Source organism: Aotus nancymaae, unplaced genomic scaffold (genome assembly GCF_030222135.1).
Source record: "Aotus nancymaae isolate 86718 unplaced genomic scaffold, 86718_ANA_hifiasm-v0.15.2.pri h1tg000064l_1, whole genome shotgun sequence".
In the NCBI taxonomy this organism is placed as follows: Eukaryota; Metazoa; Chordata; class Mammalia; order Primates; family Aotidae; genus Aotus; species Aotus nancymaae.
In genome coordinates, this window is record NW_026988479.1 from 25,488,562 (window position 1) to 25,512,864 (window position 24,303).

The 24,303-nt window shown below is 52.7% G+C and overlaps 1 protein-coding gene across 4 annotated transcripts in view; it reads left to right on the forward strand.

The window, feature by feature from the left end:
- NDST1 (N-deacetylase and N-sulfotransferase 1) overlaps nt 1-24,303 on the forward strand; it is a 73,075-nt gene that overhangs the window by 157 nt on the left and 48,615 nt on the right. The window contains exons 1-2 of one of the 4 annotated variants that reach the window (XM_021677465.2): nt 323-341; nt 21,212-21,298. The gene's annotated coding sequence lies outside the window, so the exon portion shown is untranslated. Of the gene's footprint in view, nt 1-322; nt 342-15,744; nt 15,882-20,365; nt 20,447-21,211; nt 21,299-24,303 lie in introns of those variants that run through there. The other 3 variants (XM_012449187.3, XM_012449245.2, XM_021677464.2) reach the window with 3 other exon arrangements.

Consider the following 24,303-nt stretch of genomic DNA (forward strand, 5'->3'; position numbering starts at 1 on the left):
CGCGGGCCTGAGGGGGCGAAGCTGCGCACCCCAACTTCCAGTCTCCAGGGAGATACCCATCCCCGCCGCGTGACGAGAGGGGGGCTGCGAGCTGCCCCGGGTAGCGCCGGGCCGGGACTGGGGGCTGGGCACCGGGAGGGAGAGGGAGCGGGAGCGGGAGGAGAGCGGGTGGGAGGAGGCGGCGGCGTGGAGCGGGGGTGGGAGCGGCGGGAGGCGGCCGCGAAGGGGTTAACCTTGACCGGGGCCGGAGCCGGGAGGCGCACGCACGGCCCGGGGGACCCAGGCGTCCTGCTTCTCGCCGGGAGCGCTGCATCCCCCGAGTGGCGCCCCAGCTGAGGCAGGTAAGAGGCTGGGAGGGCCCGGGCCTGCCAGTCCCCTGTCGCCGAGCCGGCGTGGCCCGAGCCGGGCGTGCAGGCCGCGCGGGGCCCCAGCAGCCGCCGGCGCAAGTTTGGTGCGGGCGGGCGCCGGGCGGGCGGGTGTAGTCGGCCAGGCCCCGAGCGCGGGGGTGGGAGGACAAAGGGGTGGGGGGCCGCGCGGGGCCGGGGGCAGGCCAGGGTGCGGGCGAGGGCAGCGCGGCAGCTGTAGGTCACGGATAATGTCACTCACGAGGAATGCCCCCTCCCCCTCCCCTGCTCCCGAACAGGGGAAACTTTTGTCTAGCGAGGGAGGGGGTTAGAGGCCGGGTCCTGCCTTCGCGAAGGCTAAGGCAGCCGGACCGGTTTTCTGCGGGCTCCGAGCGGCCTGGTCTCTAACTCCCCTCCTCCCTCAGGGTCTCTGGAGCGAGAAGTCCTCCCTTTGCACCCAGCTTTTTAACGCCCGGGGACAGGGGTGAGGAGGGAGAGCCTGTGGGACGGGTGGGCTCTGGGACCCGCCGGGAATCCAGCGACTGACCACTTGGCTTTTGGCAGAGTCGAGCACCCCGGGCCCCTGAACGCCCCATTGTCGGTCCTCCCCACCCAGGAGAGCTTTCAGAATGGCCTGGGGGCAGTTTTGCCCACCTGGTCTGTTCAGAGCGACCTGGGTGTTTGTCAGTTTCCAGCTGTGTGACCTTCAGTAGTTTCCCTACTTTCCCCTGGCCTCAGTTTCTTCACCTATAAAATGGGGAGAATAGTATTTGCTAGAGTAAGAATGAGAGGAGTGTATGTTACTTCAGTAAATGGTGGCATGCTTACATTCAACAAGTACATTTCACGTTTACTGCGTGTTAAGCGCTGGACTAATTCACTGCTTTACATACATTCTCTCACTTAATTCTCCCACATTACTATTAACCACATTTTATGGAGGGGGAAACTGAGGCACAGGGTGGTAAAGGTCACACAAGTAGCAAGTGGTGGAGCTGGGATTTTACCTCCCTTTCCCAGCCTGTATCTCAACCACAGAGCTCTACAAGGTCTTGCTGTGACAACTCACAGTTTATTTCTTCTTCTTCTTCTTTTTTTTTTTTTTTTTTTTTTTTACAACTTTGGCCTTGTACAGTTTCATTTTCAGTTGAAATTATGGGGACGTCTGTCCTCTTCCCCATTTCCCCCACCCGCAGGTAGTGCTCCCTTCTGCCTGGTACTCTTTCCAAGTGAGGTCTTGTGCCCTGGCTCTTGTTAGCGTGGCCAGCTGGAGCAGGAGAGAGGTTAGTTGGAGCCTGGGCCTGGAGCTCCGTGATGGTCCAAGTGCTGTTGCTGGCTGCTGGATCCATGGCAGTGTGGGTGGTGCAGGGAGAAGCCCGTCTCCTTGGCTCTGACTGGAGACAGCTGGTGGCTTTGTCAACAGGCCTCTCTCCCTGGCACCCAGGGACAGCCGAATCTTTACTTTTCATTCAGACGAGGTCACTTTCAGATCAGCAGGGGCAGAGGTAGGACAAGGGTGCTCTTGTGTAACTTGACCATGGCAGGGTCCTCACTGCTAAATAATGGACAGGTCTAGATGCCCCAGCCCCAAAGTTCTTGAAGATAGTAATAGTGTCAGGATTGCAGAACCCTAATGGAGAATGCATGTGTGCATATGTTCCTGAGCCTAGCTAGTGCGATGTTGGGCACTCTGTAGACCCTCAGTAAATATTCCACAAGTGAATGTGTGAGGTGGCTCAGACTTCTGTTGGCTTTCACACCTTGGGCTGGCCTAATCATTTGGTGGGGGTGACATCTTATGAGTACTGATCAGGCTCTGATTGAGGGCCTTGAGTAATCACTTTAAAAATGGAAAACAAATTGCTGTTTAATTAACAACATCTTAAAATCTAGGGTTGAGAGAGCGTGTGATAGGTGGAGGTAGATAATGAGAGAAATTCTTGGAGAAGGGAAGTTTGTGCATTTCAGCCCTACCTGCTCCGAGGGCTGTTCCAGCACTGTGTCTGGGATTTGCAGGATTTGTAGGCTTTTTGAGGGCCCTGGGAGTAGGGGGCCCTCCTGGGCTGATAGTTCATGGTCAGCTTGTAGAAATAAATGTGGAAATTCCGTTGCTTTGCTGGACATTGAGGGGACTCAGAAAAGCAGGACATTGAGTGGAGGAGTTGGAAGGCTGACTTGTCATATGGTCAGACTGTCCTTGCCATTGTGGTCAGAGCAAGAGGAAAGGCCTCTCGGGGAATCAGCAAGGAAAGAAAGAGCCCCAGTAAGCAAGATAACATGGATAGTGAGTCTCCTATCACAAGGAGGTATGCGAGGAACAGTTTTGCAATCACAAATTGAGGACGTGGTCAAGAATTTAAGATCAAAGACTCAGGGTTGGCATCTGAGAAACTCACCAATGGGCTCTGGTCTCAGCAGCCCAGAGCTCTCTCTGCCCTGGGCTCTGGACCTGCTTGGCTGTGCTTTGGCTACCCTTCCATGCTTCGGGACCAAAGCCAGGCCTGCAAGTCTCTAGAGGCTGGGCAGACTTCTACTGGCCTGGAATTTGGATTTGAGTATATGGCTTGAAATATCTGGACTGTTTGGAGGACTTGGACATTCTTTACTTGAAATGGAACATTAGGGTAATTTGTGAAATGTGTATGGAAAACGTCTGTGGCTGAGGGTGACAGGGGACACAAAATGGGGTGAAGTCCTGCTGGATTCTGGAGAGGCTGTTCTGATGGGGTAGGGAAGACAAGGATTCGAATGATGGCTATGGGGCAGGATCTGATCAGTTATAGATGGGTTTGGAAGGTCAGTGGAAGGAAACGCTCTCTGCTTATTGTCAGCAAGGCTTCCTGGAGGAGGAAGTGTTTTCCAGGGTGCAGCCTGGGGGAAGGGGGACAATAGGAGACAAGAGTGGGTTGTGCGAGGCTGCAGTGCCCTGCTCAGGAGTTTGAATTTTATTGTCGCCTATAGAGAGGACAGAGGGTTGTAAGTAGCTCATTGACTCGATGCCTGTTCCTGTGCCTTGTGTCAGGCACTATGCCAGGCTCTTCACAGACACCCCATTGAAGTCTCACAATACCCTGCAAAGTAGCTGCTGCTGCTGCTCCTGCTGTTGCTGCTGCTGCTGGTAACCCCTGCTACCCCTGTCCCATTTTCATGTTCGGAAATAGAGGCTCAGAGGGGTGGAGTCACTTATAGAGCTGGAATTTGAACCCAGGCCTGAACTATTTCTGCCTTACTGTGTTGGTTCTCAGGGGTCTTTTGACCAAAGATGGTGGCAAGACTGGCAGAGTTAAGACCAGCCCAGAGATGGTGCTCATCATGGTCCTGCAGAAAGCCGACCACAGGCTGACTCAGGCAGTGGGCTGAGATGGGAGGAGGGGGAAGCTGCAGGACTTTGTAGCTGTCTTGGAGTTTGGGGTTGTCACAGGTGCTCTTAAGATTTGGGGAAGAACCCTTAAGGGACAGTATTACTGCTTTCAAATCCCTGAAAGGCCCTCTACAGGTAGGGGGCATGGTCTTGTCCTTCAGGGCTCCCGAGGTTGGAGACAGCAACAAGGGTGACAGCTCCAAGGAAGCTAGCTGGGAAGTAAGCAGCGGGAACAGCAGGGCCGAAAGTATGCAGAGGGTGCAGGAGGGTGTACCAGCAGGGTCAGGCCTGGGTGACCACTCTCAGTTCCCTTTTCACCTAAGAATCTCAGCATTTGCATGGTGCCCGGCCCACTTCCACCCCCTGCTTTTCTCACAGCTTTGGAGCTGCTCTTCCTGCACGTCTTTGGGAGTTCCATAAGGCCTGGCCTGCAGAGCTCCACTGGGAGAGTCCTTGTCCTTTGGAATACACTCAGCCCAGCTGACCATCAAGGGGTCCCTTGGGGATGTCTGGAGCAGTGGCCAGAGCTGGGCTAAGGGACTGTGCTTTCACAGAGGATTTGAACTCTCTGCTCCCATTTCCCATCTGTGAAATGGGGTCAGTCTCTCTTTTCTCAACTGTGAAGAAATAAGACTAAATCATGAATCAGGCTGAATCCATAGGGCCTAGGTGAAGTGGGCTGGTGAGTTTGTCGATTTGAAAGTGGAGAGGTGTTTTTTCCCCTCCTTCCCTGTAGTGGAGGTTAAAGGAGGCTGTCTGTTTCTGGGGGTCACCAAGTAAAGCTGCTTTCTCTGCCTGTGGGGCTGTTACAGAACTCTGCCCAGCAGCTTTGGTCTTGGAGGTGTGGTCAGTAGAAGGGGTAGATGTTTGGGGGGCAGCGGTCTTGGACCTTGTGGCCTCAGGGCTAAAGCCAGTTTGCCACCAAAATCCTTATCTAGAAGGAAGAGAGCTTGTGCTAAGTTGCCTTTTGGCCCTTTTTATTTCTACTCACCTTATTTCTTGAATATAGATTGGATTAATCTAATTTTTAAATGTGCATGGCGAATAAGCATTTGTTTATTTGAGGGCAATGTATGGGAAGTACCTGCTGTGGGACTGCAGGGCCCCTTCTCCCACTCCTCCTCCACCGTCAAGCAGAACTGGCCCCTTTCCCTCTCCCTGGCTGTGCCCTTGGCCCCTTCCTGCCTCTGTATCTCTGCTCATGGTGAAAATGCTACACCCCAGTCACTTCCCCTTGCTCACCTCAAAATCCTCCCCACCAGCACCCAGCTCCATCATCACCTCTTCCATGCAGCCATCCCTAATTCTCCAGAGCTGGTGTTGCCTGCTCCCTCCTTTACAAGTGCAGAACCTGTTACCTGGACCTCTCAAGGGATCCTTCAACTACTAGCTTTGAACTCTAGTTTCCTAAAGACAAGTCTCATCTCCTCTAGGCTCTGTGCTCTGGAGGCAGGGGCTACATATGACCGATTTCCAATGGGGGTGTGCAGTATTGTGGAGTGGAATCAAAAGTCCTGAGCTCAGATCCCCATTCTGCCACCGTTAGCTGCGTGATCTAGGGTAAATTACCCTAAATCTCCCTGGACATCAGATTACTCAACTGCACAATGGGGATAATAATAGTTCTGTTTTGTTAGGGAGGTTAGGGAAATCAGTGCTTTGACATGGTAAGTGGGCAGTAAGTAGAAGCTCTTCAAAAGATAACAGTGGTTACGATTATTGTTTGTAGCTAGAGGGGATCTGTTCTTTTAGAGATCAGAGAAGGAATCCGTGGAATTTGAGTTTCTGAACTTTGTGCCTAACAGCAGAGATGGCATGTGCAGATGAGGAAACTGAGGCCTGGAGAGAGAGAGAGAGCAATTTGCATGGCATGTGGAAACATCTGGTCTCATGTAGGAACCTGGACAGGATTTCTTTTCTTTGTTATGCCTCTGTTTTTCCTCTTCTTTCTTGTCATCAAGTCTAAGGTGCTTGAGTTCCATGGGATCAATCTCCTCCCTGTTAACCATATTGAAGGATGTCTAAAGCTTATACCAGATAACTTGGGCTGGCTGGGAAGGTTCCGCTGGGCTGGCGGCCCTGTGGCTGTCCTTATAACCAGGGACCCATACCTCAGATTGCATGGGATGGAGCTTTTTGAGGTCTCCTACTCAGCCTCGCTTTGCCTGGGATTGGGGAGAGGATGGTGGCAGAGAGAGGTGACATGGGCTTAGTCTTGGAGCGGGTGATCAGGAGATCCAGACAGAGCACAGGTTGAGAGCCAGGCCCTGGAGCTAGGTGGCCTGTCTTCAGATCTCTGCTGGGCTGCTTCCTATGTGTCAGACCTTGGGCAAGCTGTTTAGCTCTTCCTTGTACAAAGGGGATGATAATTGTCCACATCTGACAGCATTTAGAAAGATAACACACTGTGAGCCCAATCCAGGTGAGTTATCGTTATTATTGTGGTTGATATTATTATTGACTAAGGAGCTAACTTAATCCTCACAACAGCAATAGGAGATAGGCACTATTATTCCCTTTTAGCGGATATGGCAACCAAGGCTTAGAGAGGTGGGTAGCTAGCCTGGAGAAGTTTAGTCCCAGGGGATTACAGTCAGGCAGGCCTCTGGCCATAGGAAGTAGACACATGTGAGGTGCCAGAAGGCAAATCCAATGGGTGGATGGGCCAGGAGCGACTGACTTCAACACAGTGTAATAAGGAGACTTAGAAAAAAATTAGAGCAAGCCGAGATGGAAGGGATTGTGTCTGCAGGGAGCAACCTCCCTGTTTCTGGGAGCAGAATCCTGGAGCTCATGTGATTAAGATGTGGTAGGGATTCTGGCCTCCTTCAGACCTGAGGTCTGGCTCCCCGAGGGAGGGCTTGGATTCTTATCATCCCAGGCTGTCCAAGGGATTGGCCAAGGGATTGGCCTGTCTGGGCAGGTCCCAGGGTGGCGTTAGGTGGAGGTTTGCTATAGTCATTCTGCACGGCAGCCACCTCTGGTTTACACCACCAGCCTTGCAAATACGACCTGCCCAGGCAGAGGCCAGATGAGGAGAAATGAGTGTTGTCATAGCAGGGCCTTTACTCATGCTGCGTCCTCTGCCTGCATTCATTCCCTCCCCCTCTCCTTATGCCTGGGCAGCTCCTGCTCATGCTTCTATGAGTGTAAGCACCATCTATTCATGGAAGCTGTCCCTGATCCACCTGTAAGCTAAGTCAGTGGTTCTAAAAGTTGGTTTCTGGCCCAGTAGCATCAGCATTACCTGGGAACTTGTTAAAAGTGCAAATTATCTAGCCCTATCCTGGACCTACTGAATTAGATACACTGGAGGGTGAGATTCAGCAATCTATGTTTTAAGAACCCTCCAGGTGATTCTAATGCATGCTGGTTTTTTTTTTTTTTTTTTGAGACAGAGTTTCCTGCTTGTTGCCCAGGCTGGAATGCAGTGGTGTGATCTCGGCTCACTGCAACCTCTGCCTCCCAGGTATAAGTGATTGTACTGCCTCAGCTTCCAAGTACCTGGAATTACAGGCATGCACCACCACGCCCAGCTAATTTTGTATTTTTAGTAGAGACAGGATTTCTCCATGTTGATCAGGCTGGTCTTGAACTCTTGACCTCAGGTGATCTGCCCACCTCAGCCTCCCAAAGTGCTGGGATTATCGGCATGTGCTACTGTGCCCAGCCTTTTTTTTTTTTTTTTTTTTTGAGATAGAGTTTTGTTCTTGTTGCCCAGGCTGGAGTGCAGTGGCATGATCTCGGCTCACTGCAACCTCCACCTCCCAGGTTCAAGTGATTCTCCTGTCTCAGCCTCCCAAGTAGCTGGGGTTACAGGTGCCTGCCATCACGCCCACCTAATTTTTGTATTTTTAGCAGAGACGGGGTTCCACCATGTTGGCCAGGCTGGTCTCGAACTCCTGACCATACGTGATCTGCCCATCTCGGCCTCCCAAAGTGCTGGAATTACAGGTGTGAGCCACTGTGCCTGGCCGCATGCTGAATTTTGAAAAATTCTAGGATAGGTCATAAAAAAAAAAATTGATGCCTGTTTCCTTGGGCTCTCTTGTTTTTAGCATATTCAGTCACCCAGCAGATGTGGGGGACCCAGAGTAAAGCCCAGGTTCTCACCCCCTGTCTTCAAGGAGCCCCCATCTTGTAACAGATCCCTATCCCCCAGGAAACAATCTTGTGACACAATGAAGGGGTACAACAGAACCCCAGCATAATCATGGAGCCAAGAGCCAGTGCTGGGGCAACATGAGGAGGGCGGGATAAGGGAACTGGAAGAGCAGGGGAGATTTTGTGGGTGGCAAGCATGGGTGCCCGAAACATGGCAGCTCTCTTCTGGGTCTGGGGCCAGGGCAGGGTTTGGGCGGAGAGCTAGGCTCTGCCTTAAAGAATAGTGTGTTCAGGGCTGGGAGCAGTGAGTGGCTCATGTCTGTAATCACAGCACTTTGGGAGGCTGAGGCAGGTGGATCACCGGAGGTCAGGAGTTTGAGACCAGCCTGGCCAACGTGGGAAACTCGTCTCTACTAAAATACAAAAATTAGCCAGGCTTGGTGTTGGGTGCCTGTAATCCCAGCTACTTGGGAGGCTGAGGCCGGAGAATTGCTTGAACTTGGGAGGCAGAGGTTGTAGTGAGCTGAGATTGCGCCACTGCAGTCTAGCCTGGGCAAGAGAGCAAGACTCCATCTCAAAAAAAAAAAAAAAAGAAAAGAAATAGCATGCTTAGGTGTGTGTGTGTGCACACATGTGTGTTTGTGTGGGTGCACACATATGTGATTACAATGGCCATAGGTGGTCTGAGAGGGCTGAGGGGACTTAGCTGCCATCAATCTAGTGGTTTTAAGCATCTCAATAATTTTTTTCCTTTTTTTTTGAGGCAGAGTCTCACTCTGTTGCTCAGGCTGGAGTGTAGGAGTGTGATCTTGGCTCACTACAACCTCTGCTTCCCAAGTCAAAGTGATTCTCCTGCATCAGCCTCCCGAGTAGCTGGAATTACAGATGTGTGCCACCACACCTGGCTAATTTTTATACTTTTAGTAGAGATAGGGTTTCACCATGTTGAGCAGGCTAGTCTTGAATTCCTGACCTCAAGTAATCCACCCGTCTTGGCCTCCCAAAGTGCTGGGATTATAGGCGTGAGCCACTGCTCCCAACCTCAATAATTTTTTTTTTTTTTTTTTTTTTTTAGACGGAGTCTTGCTTTGTCTCCCAGGCTGGAGTGCAGTGGTGTGATCTCGGCTCACTGCAACCTCTGCCTCCTAGGTCCAAGTAATTCTTCTGCCTTAGCCTCATGAGTAGTTGGGACTACAGGTGTGCACCACCACACCTGGCTAATTTTTGTATTTTTACTAGAGACTAGATTTCACCATATTGGCCAGGAAGGTCTCGAACTCCTGACCTTGTGATCCACCCGCCTCAGCCTCCCAAAGTGCTAGGATTACAGGTGTGAGCCACTGCGCCCAGCCTAATAATTTTAATGATGATGATCATAATTGCTGCTCACATTTATCGACAGCTTATAAATGCTTGCTGGGCACTTCCATGTCACCTCATCAGAAGTAATTCACCCAGAACAATCTTATAGGTAGGCACTATTATTGTCCCCACTTAATAGATGAAAATACTAAGGCCAAACAGCTGTAAGAGGGTAGATCTAGGAATCTATGGAGTTATATGGAGGTGCTTAGAGGCATGATCTCACTGGAAGGAGAGCAGTAGGGCATTGTCATGGAGTGTTTGTGTCGCAGGCACAACTTATGGAGGTTTTCTAAAGATGTCCCCAGGTATATATTCTGTCAAATGAGTGAATCAGGCTTTGAAGGAAGGTGGATGGGATCGTGCTGGGGTGGTTAGGGCTCCAGCCTCTAAGCAGGGCTTCCACTGCAGACATGGTTGTTCTCCTGTTTTGTGGATGGGTTGAGGCCCAAAGAGATTCAGTGGTGAGTTCAAGGTTCCATTGCTAGGGCAAAATAACAAATCAGAGAGATAAAAGTGGATCTCTAGCTGGGCATGGTGGCATGTGCCAGAAATCCCAGCTACTCAGAAGGCTGAGGCAGGAGGGTCACTTAAGCCCCAGAGTTCAAGACCAGCCTGGACAACATAGTGAGACCCCATCTGAAACAACAACCAAAGGTGGACCTCCTTTGGTTCTAACGAGGGGGTGTGAGATTCAAGATCACAGCCCACTGTCCACTCTGCTGCCTTTTCCTGCCTCAGTGTCCCCACGCTGCTGCCCAGGAGCCCAAGGGTGGGCAGTCTTTCCCTGACACAGGAACCCCTTCACTTCACATTTAGGGGATTGAGGCCTAGTGGAGCAGGGACTCACCCACGGCCACACAGGGGGTCAGAGTTACTGTTGAGGCCAGAACTCAGAATTGTCTCAGGTCTAAACAGGAAGGGGTTTGTTTTCTAAAACCTGTCCCTACCCCACCCCTTCATTTGCAGGCTGAGTAGCCATCGCCCTCTGGGTGGCCCAGGGCAGTGCAGGGGGTAGAGATGGGGGTGCCTTGTGAAGAGGCTGCCAAGAAGGGGTGGGGCAGCTTCCAAGAGGAAGAGCACCAAGAAGCCCAAACCCCAGACGGAAACCAAATGTATTTTCTGGGCCCTGAGAGGATATTTGGAACAATGGAGGTGGGATGGGGGAAGGTAAAAAGGGCTTCTTGATATCCTTAAGAAAAAAAAAATAGAGGCTTTAGGTTTGACTTTTGTTTCTCTGAGGATGTTTGTGTAGCTTTCTGAAGGCAGGATCCCAGTGCTCTGTGAGGCTTGTCAGGTGCTGTTTTTTTTTTTTTTTTTAATACAGAGTCTTGCTGTGTCGCCCAGGCTGGAGTGCAGTGATGTGATCTCGGCTCACTGCAATCTCTGACTCCTGGGTTCAAGCAATTCTCCTGTCTCAGCCTCCCAAGTAAGTAGCTGGGACTGCAGATGACCGCCACCATGCTTGGCTAATTTTGGTATTTTTAGTAGAGACAGGGTTGACGGGGTTTCACTATTTTGGCCAGGCTGGTCTTGAACTCCTGGCCTCGTGATCCGTCCGCCTCAGCCTCCCAAAGTGCTGGGATTACAGGTGTGAGCCACTGCTCCTGGCCATCAGGTGCTGTTTTTATAGATTTGAGGCTTTGGGGCTGGGAAGGACTTGATCAGGTAGTCTCCTCACTTTATAGTTGGCGAAGTGGAGGCTGAGAGGTGAGGGACCTGCTTGAAGTCACACAGTGAGGCAGCTGTGGACTTGGATGTTCCCATGTGTTGCAAGGGGCTGTCCATCTTGACTTATCACCTCCTGGGACCTGGCTGGCATGGGGGCTGGGCAGTCGCTGATCAGGGGTCCCCTTTGAAATACTCATTGCTGCTGGGGATGGGATAAGGCCAGGTCTGGTCTTGGGTGAGATGGGCCCACTTGCGGGAAGAAGGCTGAGATGGTACGCCTGGTAATGCCACCCCTGTCCAGATGCCAGGCCCAGCTGTACACTGTCTGCCCAGCAGCTGGGAGCTGTGAGTCACACCCAGTGGATACAGAGGCACAGGCCATTGTGTGCTGTGATTCATTCTGTTCTTCCAGCCCCAAAGGGATGACGAGGCCCTGAGTGCCGATTCATGCCCATGCCTGTGGATGAAGCTGATATGAGGAGGCCCAGGGGACCCAAGGGAGTCGGCTCCCTCTGCTGCCTCCGTCTCTTGAGTATCCAGTGATTGTGACCTGTCCATTCCCACCAGTGCAGGGGTCCATGAACCCCCAAAGGTGCAATGTGTTGTAGGCATTTCTGTGCTTTCTTTTTCTGAAGAAAGAGTCTGTTGATTTCATGAGGTCATCAGAAGGCTGGGTGTTCCTGTGGAGTGCTGACAGGGGGCTGTGTGCACTGCAGGCTTGAGAAGGGGTGGCAGTGTGATGCAAGTATAAAGTAGCCTGGTGGCAGTGTAGCATCCTGGGTCAGGGTGTGGTCTTGGAGATGGGCTGTTGGCTTCTGAGCCGGCCCCTCCACTTAGGAGCTGTGTGACATTGGGTAAGTTACTTTGTCTGTGCTTCCTCTGTAAAATGGCAATAACAGTATTTATCTCATGGTGTTATAGTTAGACTTTTAGATAAGGTAATGTGTTTAAAGTACTTACCTCAGTGCTTGGTACAAAGTAATCATTTGGTAAAAGTTTGCTGTTGGTAATTCTAGCTCTGCTACAGATTTGCTGAGTGATCTTGTAAGTGCCTGATCCTGGGGTCTTAGTCTCCACCCCAGCTCTGCACCCTGCGTTGGGCTTTCCAGGAGCTGCGGGACCAGCTTGGAGAGCAGGGGTGGGTAGGGGAGGTGGGGAAACCCTTTCTGCATTCTGGGACTCCCCAGCCCAGACCCTCCCTGGCTTTGTCCTGGGGCAGGCCAGGCAAGGCACAATTCTCAATCTCCTTTTGTCTCTCCATGGTCTGTTCCTCTCCCATCCCCCCACTGAGCTGTTGTTAGCCGACCTGTTCCTCAAGCTTCAGGGATGAAATCGGACCCATGCTATTCTGCCACTGCTTGATTTAGTTTAGTCCGGAGGTTTGCTGGGCTGGCCCCTCCTCCCACTACCTGGGGACAGAACAGAACTGATGCCTCTATGCCTGCTTCATGCCTCCTTTCTGGGGAGGAAGCGCAGGAGTCTAGATGGTTTGGGCTCTTGGTCCACACTGCCAGGTTGTAGGGTCAGGAGGTTCCTGCCCATGGCCTCTGCAGTTCTAGTGGTATGCCCCACTCCCTACCCAGGTTTCCTTCCCTGGCAGAGCCTTCTCCATCCTTGCAGCCCAGCACCAATGTCTCCTCTTCCAGGAAGCCTTCCCAGGTACCTCAGCTGCAGGGAAGTTGGCCTCTACTGAGCTCCACGGTGTGTTCTCTGCCCCTTTTAAGAAAACAGAGGTCACAAACTGGCAGGCCACATTTGCCCTATGGGCAGATTTTGTTTGGCCCATGCCAAATAGAGAGCTGGTTGCCAACCGTAGTTTTACATAAAAACTCAGACATCTGGCTTTATTTCAAAAATTGGAAGATAGGAAAACCTTGAGCCTACATTCTCCTTGAGTTATTGCTGGAGATGAGGCATGTACCCTTCGCCCCATCCCCAGCCAGCCATTTCATACGCTTGCATGATCTTTCTGGTCACTGGAGGCATCTGAGTTTGCAACCCTGTCCTTAAACCATGAACCACTTTCTCTCCTACATTGTTCCTTTGTGGGCTTTTCCAGGGCAGAGGGTGTGGGGGCTGTGGGCTGAATCACCTTTGTGTCCCTTGAAGCATGGAAGCATTGGAGCATCATGCTTAGGCCCAGGACGGTGCCCCAGTAGGAGTGTAACAAGTGCTTCCTGTGTGAAGGCAGGTGTGGCCATGGTCTATCCCTGCCAGCTGTGAAGGCCTCTAGCAAATGCCTCCTTTCTGGGGCGTTTGGGTCAGCCTGCTCCATGGCCCTCAAACCCTCCCCGAAGATAAGCTCTTCCTGCTTAGCCACTGACCCAGGCGGCTTCTTAAGCTGCAGATAACAGTCTCTGAAAGGTTGGCCCCACCCTGCAGTGTAACCAAGGAGAGGAGCATCCACCTGTAGCTGTCCCCGGGTCTTACTCTCATGGCGGACTTGGAGGAGTTTAGGGAGGGGAAGACTGTGCTCAGCAGCCTTCAGAGGGTGTCAGGTCCAGACCTCTGTGTCCTGAGGCCGGCAGGGTGGTAAGGGGTGTGGACCATTCAGATGTTGACTGGCCTGGGCTTGCTCTCCACTGGGCCTCTCTGTGCTTTCTTTTCCTCCTAGAGTATGTTACTTTATCCCACAACTCTCTTGTCTGACTGTCTGTCCTTTCAAGGTTTATTTAACTCTTTTAATTGAAATCTTAAGTATCCTCTAGGGCCTGCTAAGATGTCTTTTTTCGGAAGAGGTCTTAGCTGAGAGGCTGCAATTGTTCTGGCTATGATAAAAACCTGGGAAGCTTGCAAAAATGCATGCAGATTGCTGCCCCCACCCCCTGCTTCCTGCTCTGATTCCTTCATTCTAGGGTGTGGTCTCCTTCTCCTGAGAACATTCAGACCAGGGGGTTTATAGATCACTCTTCAAGGACTCTGTCTTAGTGCATGGAGCCTAGGGCTGGTAAGGAGGAGCCCTGGGTGGCTGTTGGGCTAGGTGACATAAACCATGCCCCCTTTTCTCTCTCTGAGCTCCCCTTTTGCCCCCTGTGTCAATGTTCTGGGCTTCCCCAGTTGTGACTGAGTGCAATGTGAGCCATCCTTAGGATAACACAGGGGCAGGTGCCAGTGTCTGGGTGGGGTGAGGGCTTCTGGTCCTGGCCCCACCCTAGCCAGGCCCAGAGGAGTTTCACATTCACATTAGGGAACAGGTCAGGAGAGGGGTGCTCTGATGCAGGAGAGGAGGCAGGCTGGAAGCTTGGCTCGAAGTGGGCAGGTGCTGTGCCTATGGGGAAGGCCTGGCCTGGGTGGCCTGGTGACCTGGCCACAGGCTGAGGGGCTCTCCTGCTGTGTGATGCTGTGGCAGGCAGGCTGAAACATCAAGTGTAGGCATGAGCAAGCCATTTACAGCCGGGTAAACTGAGGTACATAGAGGGAAGACACTCTCCTAATGTCACATGAGTGGGTGGAAAGCTGGGCTGGGACCCCAGATCTTCCAATGCCAGGCAGGGCCACACTCTGCCGTCTCCACCTCCCTCTGCAGGGCCAGCGGCAGATCACCTAGCTGGGACAATCATCTGATTGTCTATGACGACCTAGTTAGAGCGTGGAAAAATGAACTATCGTCATAGCCACCCTGGAGGCATGAAACCGGTTGGGTGTGCAAATTACCCCTCAAACATTCTCCATCCCGTTTTTTTTTTTTTTTTTTTTGTCTTTCCTTAAACTGTCTCCGATGGGCCAGCTGCCTCTGTGCCCGCTTCTGCCTGGCACTGGGCTTCATGCTCTTCATTCTGAGAACAAAGCTTCCTTCTGACAGTCCTCCTGCTGACCACAGGAAAAGGGCAGGCGTAGCACCGGCCTCCCTCCTCTGCCTCCTCTTGCTGGGAGCATGGGGCGGGCAGCCTTGGGTGGATGCTGAAAGGGCTGTGAAGGTGGGTGGCGGTAGCCCAGTCCACGTTCCCTTTGGCAGCCCAATTGTCAGGACTCAGAAGTTCTCCCTCATGGCCAAATGGAGAGGCCAAGGCACTGGATAGGGACAAATGTAAAGTCTTGTCTTCCATTGGTCCAAGCAGTCAATTGGACCAGAACAGGACTGGGGATTTGGCTGGAAACTGGGCAGGTGAAAACCCTCAGGGTTTCCGCTGGCCTAGGTGGAGTCTGGTTATCCGCCTCTAGCCCCGATCTGTAGCGGCTGCGTAGGCCTAAAGGTGTGTTCAGATGAGGGAGAGAGTAGTCCCTCATTCAGGATATTTGTATTAAACATCTACTTTGGCCCAGGCCTTTTTCTAGTACTGGGATGTAGCGGCAAACAAAACACGTGGAAACCCTGTTTTAGAAGTGGAGCTGACATTCAAGTGGGGGGATGAAATGAACGACTCCATCACGCTCACTGTCAGGTGGTGAGATGTGCCTGGAAGAAAAATAAAGCTGGATCGTGGGTCGAGAGTGTGACTCGAGGAGTGATCCTGCCATGTCGGGTGGTTGGGATGGTCCCTGGTGAGGGGCAGTACACTCCAGGAGGGCAGCCCATGGAAAATTGAGGGAAGAACTTTCCAGGCAGAGAAAGTCAAAGGGCAAAGGCTCTGGAACTGGAGGGCACAGGTGGCCAGAGGCAGGGTGGGAATAATGAAAGGATGGTGAAGGAGAGGGGCCAGAGGGCATATGGGGACAGGTAGGGCCTCTTGGCCATGGGGAGGACTTTGTTATGTGAGTCTGAGTGGAGAGGAAGCTGATGGTGGGCCTGGCGCGAGGACTGAGTGGTTTCGGCACACGTTTTAGATAGACTGCTAGGGGTGAGGGTGGACACAGGATGACTGGCTGGGAGGCTGCTGCAGTCACTCCATGAGACAGATCAGGCGGGTCAGTGGTGGGTGGGGACGGTGGGGGAGCAACCAGGGGTTGGTTCTGGATTTATTTTGCAGGATGAGCTGATGGGATTTGCTGGTGGATTAGATGTGGGGTGTGAGAAGAGAGTGTTGACCACAAGGTTCCTGGCTTGAAGAATTGGAAGGACAGTGTTGCTATTTACCAAGACAGAGAAGGCTGCGGGACAAGTAGGTTTGGGGAGAGCAATTCAGATCTGAGGTCAGCTGTGCTAGGTTGAGGTGTATGCTGGTGGAGGAGGGGCATGGTGCACATGGGTCTTGAGCCCTGCATGTTCCTGTTGCTGTCAGGAACAGGACCCAAAGCTAGGAGTCTGTTGTGTAAGAACAAATGTTTCCTGGTCCCTTCATGTCCTTTTCTCTGTCCGCAAACCTCCCCCTGCTTTTGTCTTCCTTTTGCACGAGGAAAAGGCAGATTCTGAAGCCTCATTGTCACTGTGATGGTCCTAGCCTTTCTGCCTGCCACGCCTCCTCAGAGGGAGTTCCTTCTGGGATAGGTGGGGTGGGGGGCAGAAGGGTGGGCTGTCTGCCCAAGGATAAGGCAGAGGTTCAGGCCTTATCCTTGCTTGGCTACCAACAGAGCTCTTTGCCTTTGTTTCCCTTTCTGTATGGAGAAGGGTTGAGGTGGCCCCAGGGTTCTGAGGGTGGCAGGGAGCATTTGAGGAGGCCACTTGGCACAGTGGTTAAGAATCTGGGCTTGGGGTCAGGCAGATGTGGGCACGAATCCTTGCCTGCTGCTTGGCTGTGAGACTCTGGGCAAGTAGCGTAACCTCTCTGAGCCCCAATTTTCTCATCTGTAGAAATGGGCCAATGATATTACCTGCCTCACAGGGTTACTGTGAGGGTTGAATGAGGAAATGTCCATAAAGCACTCAGCAAGGCCCTGGCATATAGCACACCTCGTTCACAGAGGCTGCTGCTCACAGTGATCTATGCAGGCAGGTGGGTAAGGGACTTGGCCTAGTGGGTCGGAGGAACCATGGCAGTCCATTGAACAGGAGCATGCCAGGCATGTGGTTTGATGTGGCAGCCATGAACATGGAGACTTGGGCTGAGTTTTCTTAGCAATTCTGAGAGCCCCTTCTGCCTTCCAGAGTGAGAGCTGAGGGCCGGCCCTAATGGACCATCTTCCTTTCCCTAGCCAAGAGTCTTCATTGACTTGGCATGGGCAGCCTCTGTCTGGCACAGGTCCCTTGGGGTGGGGTGGTCATTTTCCTTAAGGACTCCTGTAGGACCCCTTGTCTCTACATCCCAGTGGCTGGCCTTAGGGAAATGTGAGGGAGGGGCTTTGGAGGTGAGTGACATTGAAGGGACTTAAGTTACATGTAGGTGGAGCTCTGGTCAGGGCTGGTGGGTCAGGTGGGCCTGGAGTTGCAGTCCCCTGGGCACTGGAGTGACCTCGGTTTCTGATGTGCATCCAGGCTGGGTGGTGCTTGCTCCAGCGGAGCCATGGAGAGGTCGACAGTGGGTGGAATGTGGCCCCCTCGGAACCCACACTTCACTGGTGCCCAGGCATGCCAGCCAAGCCCTGTGCTTCTGCAAGCTTGTTTCCCAGCAGTTGAGCTGTGCCAGGACAGCCAAGGACATTTCAGAGTCCCCAGGGCTCATAGCCAGGCTGTCACTGGGCATTGCTTGTTTTCCCAGGGCCCAAGAGTCTTTAGGGATGGAGGGGGTTCTGGAGATATTCCAGGGACTTTTCTTACCAGCCTGGTAAATTGAGGTCTGGAGAGAGCAAGGCACTTGACCAAGGTCTCGCAAGGCCACCTCCCTCATATCTGTCACTCCCCTCTGTTCCCATGTCCTCTGCTCAGACTTCTGTCCCTCTGCCTGGACGTTTATAACAACCTTCCTCTTGTGGGCTCCCCAAGAGCTTTGTCTGTCCTCCGTTATTGTAATCTTGTCATAATCTGCCAGATGCACACACTGTTTGTTTTGTCTACCTCCTGTCCCCTCCAGTGACTGCCCATGACAGACTCTCCCTGACAGAGCTGTGCAGCATGAGGTTTAGGCCCCAGGCTCTGGAGCCAGTCTGAACTCTGTTTGGATGCCAACTCTGCCCCTTCCTGGCCTGGTGACCTTGGGCCTGATACCCTACATTTCTGAGCTGCTGTCTCTGAAATGAAAACAGTAGCAATACTTAGTTTACAGGAATGTCAGGACAGTTAAATAGGATAACGTGTGAAATGCAGAGTACAGCACCTGGTACCGAGTAAACGCTCAGAAATGGGCATTGTTGTCCCAAAGGCTCATCAATTCGCTGAACTGGAAAGTCGCGAGCATGGAGGAGTAGACACGGGCTGGGACTGGGAAGCAGAGGATGTGGGCTGCAAGTTCACCTCGAACACTGTGCTCCTGTGTACAGGTTGGGAAGCCACTTATCCTCTGGAAAGCCCACTTCCCTTTTCTGAGAAAGGGGGCGGAAATCCCTGCTATACCTTTTTAAAGTTGGCATGTGATGCCACAGCAATGCCTGTGAAAAACTTTGCATCTGTGTAATGATTTAAAAATGGCACAGCAGTGTCTGTGGTGTGCTGATGGCGATGAGGGCATTGTAACCACAGCAGTGGGCAGCTGGCCGGGCTGGAGGCTGGTCCATCTATGGAATGCTCAGCGCCCACATGGACTTCCCCGTCCCCGCCTACCTGCTCCCGGTTGTCCACCAGCCTGCCTTTACATTTGCCCTGGCATTACATGCTAGAAAATGTGGGAGGTGCAAAGAGCTGATGGCATTTCCCTGGCTCTAGTGGGTTTTGTGTTATCTGTGGCTGATGCCATGGAATATAGGGATTAAGAACCAGACAGACGCTGGTTCGAATCACAGCTAAGCACTTCCCAAGAGGGGGCTTGAGCAGGTTGCTTAATCTCTATGAACCTCAGGTTCCGTATTTGTAAAATGATGCCGTGATCAAGTAGAGGACAAGCATTTAACAAAGAGCCCAGAACACAGTGGCATTGGGTGGTTGTATAATGTGTATCCTGCGTGGAACATGTGACTCATGGGTTATTGATGGCAGGGAGCTGGGGCCACTGTGCCCATTTCTGGGGATTTGATGCAGAGGTCGGTTATGCTCCTTACAGAATAACCCGGCTTAGATTTAGGAGGGTACCTGGAGTCGTAGGGCATGATTCAAATTTTAAAATTAATTTGTTTTTTCAAATTTTATTTTATTTTTTAAGGTGGGGTCTTGCTGTATCTCCCAGGCTGGCGTGCAGTAGTGCGGTTGTAGCTCACTGCAGCCTTGAATGCCCGAATGCCCAGGCTTCAAGCAATCCTCCTACCTCAGCCTCCTGAGTGCTGGGACTGCAGGCACGTGCTACCATGCATGGCTTCATGAGTCTGTTTTCTGTGACCAAACTGAGGCCGAGAAAGGAGTGGTGCTTGCTTGAGATCACAGGCAGGTTGTGTAGGGCTGGGCCTAGGATGAGGCAAGTGGGGCATCTAAATGCGGCGTCTCAGGAGATGCCCACTGTGTGCTTGCCCATTGTGGAGAACAAAAGCCCCCGCCTCTTTTTTGAGAGAGGGTCTAGCTGTGTTGCATAGGCTGGAGTCCAATGGTGTGATCTGGGCTCACTGCAGCCTAAACCTCCTGGGCTCAAGTGATCCTCCCACCTCAGCCCTCCCATATAATTGACTACAGGCACACACCACTACAGCTGGCTAGTTTTTGTAATTTTTTTTGATAGAGAAGGGGTTTTGCTAAGTTGTCCAGGCTGGTCTTGAACTCCTGGTCTCAAACTCCTGGTCTCAATCTCCTGGGTCAACCTGCCTTGACCTTCTAAAGTGCTAAAATGACAGGTGTGAGCCATGCACCTGCAGTGAGCGCCTTCTTAAAGGCTCCTCGCTGGCCTCACCTGAGCCTAGTCCTGCGTGAGTCCCTGATCTAGGACAGGAACCCTGGTATCCTGGCCCCATGAACCCTGTTCTGGACCCCTGCAAGGTACTTTCTAGAGTCTCACTGAGGCCCCCTCTTCCCCTTTAAAAGGAGCCTCTGTGAAGTAGGTCACCTGATGCTTTTTGCTCCATGTTCCTGCTCTCTAGCTGTTGTCTGTGTCCTAGAGAAAGCCAGGCCCACTTGCCCCCATCTCTCCCCACCTCCTGCCCCCTCCCCTGCCAGCTGCACCTCCATTAAGTACCTTGAGCCCCTTAACACCCGAGGTGTGTTGGCGGCCAGCTCTTGTCTTGATGACAAGCCCCAGCAAGTCTACAGGGACTGGCTGCTTTCATGTGGGCCCTCGGTGAAGCCTCCTTGGTCTCAGCAGGCCCTGTGTTGTGCCCACCAGGCCTCCAGGAGATTAGGGGGCTTCTGTGGCTCCACAAGCCTCAAAGCTTTTCCCTTGCTCTGTGTTATCCCTAGCCCACCTGGCTTCCATCCTCACTGGCCACAGGGCTTGTGGGATTTTCATTTCTCAAAGGCTCTGGCATCTTCCGGGGTGGGCTAGTCTTGGGGTGTATATCTGAGCCATTCTCCCTGTCACCACTGCTGGGCCTACCCCCTGGACTTAGGTGACTTCTTGAGAGGTGGCCAGGCTGCAAATCCCTGGAAGGGGCTTTTAGGATTTCCCTGTCGCTGGCAGGACTCTTGGCCACCCACGTGGTGTGACATGAGGAGGCTGGAAAGCCAACCCAATCTCCATTTTTTTTTTTTTAACTGCAGCTCTCAGAGACTGCATTTCTACCATTATCAAGTTGCCTTGTGTTCTCCTTGGCATCCTCTAAGAAGGCAAATACGTTTCAGGTGGGTGTATTTAAGTGTTTGCTGTCAAGAAGCATGCCCTGGCCAGCCTGGCCCTTTTCCAATATACTGTGTGACCGAGGCCAAGTGCTTCTTCTCTCTGGGCCGCGACTTTGTAAGACCCTTTTCACCTCTAGCACTTGGAGGCTCTGGCATGGATTCTCACACCCTCCATACCTTTGCCAGTCACCTTTCTTCCTCCTCTGCAGGGTGGGGCACAGGGAAGGGCCTGGCAGCTGAGCTGGGTGGGGGCAGGGGCCAAAAGCCAGCATCATAGACACTTTTCCCACCAGCTGGGCAGATCAGTTTGTCTTCTTCTCAGGACAGGTAGGGAAACTGAGGTCTGGAGGGGGAAGGGCCAGAGCCAGAACCAGGACCCAGTTATCTTTATTGTCAGTGTGTTGTTTGCTGCTCCCTCTCTTGAGAGGGTCAGAGGACTCACTGGCATCAGGGTCAGGGACATGCTTTTTTCTTTCTCATGGAAGGCTCCTCCAGGCAGGGCTTGGGTGAGGCAAGCAAGGTGCCAGCAGTCCCCTGGGCACAGGTCAGAATCAGAGGAGGACATCCTCTTTCTGAGGTTAAGGAGGTAGGGGCTGGAGGCCTTGACAAAGGAGGTGGCATGAAGGGGCGTGGAGGCTTCTAGGAATGTGGTTGGTGGTGCAGGGTGCCCTAGGGCCACCTCCCTCCCGACCTTGCTTCTGCCTTCCCTTTCTTCCAAGGAGGGGACTGGGCCAATGGTAATGCCATTTTTCCTGGTTCTGGGTTTAGGTGCAACTGTGTTAAGTGAGCAGCGTGGAACCATCGAGAGGACATGGCGAAGTGAAGAAGAGCCGCAAGCCACTGCCTGGAGCTCCGGTGGGTCTGGGTCTGGTCTTTATCTCCCTGGCTCCTGTGCCCTCTGACCACTGTCTCTGGCCCCGAGCCCTGTCCATTCCTTCCAGGCTCATCTGAGTGTGTGTGTGTGTGTGTGTGTGTGTGTGTGTGTGTGTGTCCCCAGGAGGGCCCTGCGGGTACAGGCTGGCACTTGAGTCTGGCGCTGGGTTCTGCCTTCATTCCAGATCAGAAACAGCTCCTGGGACTGCCCCAGGGAGAGGTCCAGGCTGACCTGGCAGGTTCCCGATGGAGGAGAAGGAGCAGGAGGCTGAGGGATGGGAAGGAAGGGCTCAGTTTCTCTTTTGGCTTCTCCAGACAGCTAGGCACGTCCAAGAATTAAAGATTTACTTCAGGGCTACAGGGGAAGCTGGAATGGTAAGATCCCAGGGCTCTCAGATGCTGCATTTGTGGCTTTGGTCCTGTCTAGACTGTGAGAGCCATGGCTTGTCAAAGCCATAGGGGCTCCTGGAGAGTTTCCATGTTCTTAACTTGGCTTTTGATGGGGGCCAGTCACAACCACTCTGAATTTGTGTGTGCGGATAGGGGAGAAGCTCAGGGAGTGATAAAATTGTTTTTAACTTCACTGGGCATAAATGACAAATGAGATAAGGGTTGGGAAGTGCTTGGTAGAGTGCCTGGCAACTGCCAGGCCATGAGGTGAAGTGCTTCCCATTGTCCTTTGCAGTGCCCTGCTAGCTGAGATCTCCTGCTTCTGGCCCTCACTCCCGCCTCTTCCTTAGCACAAGGCCTCTGCCTGGGACAGGAGGTGGCCCCGCTTTCTTATATGGGGGTGCCTGGTATGAGGGGTGAGGACCCTCTGGCTGAAGTCCTGCCTTGCTGGGGCCCGTAGTACACCTCTCTGCAGTTCAGGCTTTCCCAGGAGGCTGAAGCTCACCGCTGCTAGAGAAGCCAGATCAGCAGCTCCAGGGCTGGTCTCCTGCAGGAAGTCTCTCTCCTGGGCTGCAGACCTGGCTTGGGAGTGATGTGGAAAGTAGGACTGTAGAGGGGTCACGAATGGGGGCTCTGGGGTGGGCTGGGAGGGGCATCCTAGCTCCATCTCTGCCCAGCTGTGTGACTTCGAGCTGGTTACTTACCCTCTCTGAGCCTCTGTTTCCTTGTCTGTAAAGTGCTCATAGCAGTGACACCCCTGTCAGGGTGTTAGGATTAAGCACGGTGGAGCAGGGAAGGCTCCTGGCACAGATGTTCATAAGAGCTTATTGTTGGCCATCAATGAGGGAGGTTATGGTATGTGTCGGGAAATGCTGCTTTGTTCCTTTTGAGTGTCTGTGATCTGAGCCTAAGAAAAAAAATAGGGTTGGATTTGACTCTGTCTAGGCAGATTTGGGGGTAGGGTGGGAAGAGAGCCCCATTTTGGGAAGCTTTGAGACCATTGCTTAGTGTTCTGTGTGATGGGCCTGACAGCCTTGATATGCGTGAAGAGCCTCAGTGGGACTGTCAGGACTGTCAGGGACGGACAGTCCCGGGGACAAGGACTGGAGGGTGGCCGGATGACCTGCCGTGTTCCCCACACGGCTCCGCCCCCAGGCTGTCTGGTATGTTTGCTCAGTAAGCTTTTTTCAGAGCTGGTACAAAGGTAAACTCGCAACTCAGGCCCTGTTGGAAGAAGGACACATTCTCAACAAGTGAGGTTGAAGTTCCTTAGGTTTTCTGTTGGGCCTTCCCTGCCAGGGACCCAGAACAGATTCGCAAGTTGAGAACCAGGGAGTGAACCAGTGCTTTATGCTTTGTTTGCCTGTTGATTGATGGATGATCTGTGGGCTACTTTCACGAAAGATCACTAAGGCTGCTTGTGATACTAAAACACATATAAAATGGATGAAAACAAACAGAAAACTATTCAAAGGGAGTGGAGAATGGGATGTGCAGGGCATCTGGCAAGTGTTAGCTGTCTTAGGTGATCACAGAGGGGCTACCGAGCTGGGGGCTGAGGGGCCCGGGCTCTGGAGCCCAGCAGCTGTGTGCCGAAATTCCCATTCACCCCTTTATTAACTCTGTGGGCTGCAGCAAGTGACTGGCCTCTCTGGGCCTCAGTTCCTCATCTGTATAATGGAGGGAATCTAGGTCATGGTGCTGTGGTAAGGTTGAAATAATGGTATGTATCGCAGACATGACATGTCTCACAAATGGAAGTTAATGTTATTAATGCATTTAGCTTGGGATGCTGCGTAGCAGATTCACAGAGGGGAAGGTAATTGGCAAGGGCACATGGCTCTTGAGCACCTGCTGTGGGTAGGAGACTGTTTGTGCCTTGGACAGCTTTCAGTGGAGTTAGAAGCCCCGCATTCTAGTTGCAAGAACAACGGATACCTGGTGCGGCATGGTGGGATATGGAGCAGGGGAGCTCAACCAGGACTTTAGAAATCCAGAGCAGCTTTGTTCACCTCCCTACTGAGGCTGGCATTGGAGGAGGAGGGACAGGGTTTTAACGGACAAGAAAATAGACCAAGGTAAATGAGAGTGGGGCATACCAGACAGCACAAGGCCAGGAGGTCTTTTCCCCTCTCTGGGTCTCAGTGTCCCAGGGGCTTACTGCAGGGCAGACTGTGCTCTCTGTGGCCCTGTGACTCTGAGCCAGACCTCCAACAGTCTCTTTCCTGGTGGTGACAGTCCTGGACTCTTGGGGTGACTGACAGGCGGCAAGTTGGCCCCCAGCCAGGCAGCACTGCGGGGTTATGGGGGATGGGGCATACAGCAAATTCCAGCAGAGGAAGGGATTTGCTTCTGGTCTGAGCCTCCCAGGGGTGTAATCACGCTGGAGAAACTCCCGCACAGCTGGGAAGCAAATGTGGAGGATTTTCCTTGCTGGGCTGGATGTGGTGGGTGGGGCAGGCTGTGGTAGGGTGGCTGGTGGAGCTGTGGGGTGTGGCTGGGTGGGGGGTGGTGGTGTGACTGTGCTGGGGATGTGACAGGCTGGGAGGGGCTGGACTGGATCAGCTATAGGGAGTGGCCCTGGGTGCATGTGGGGC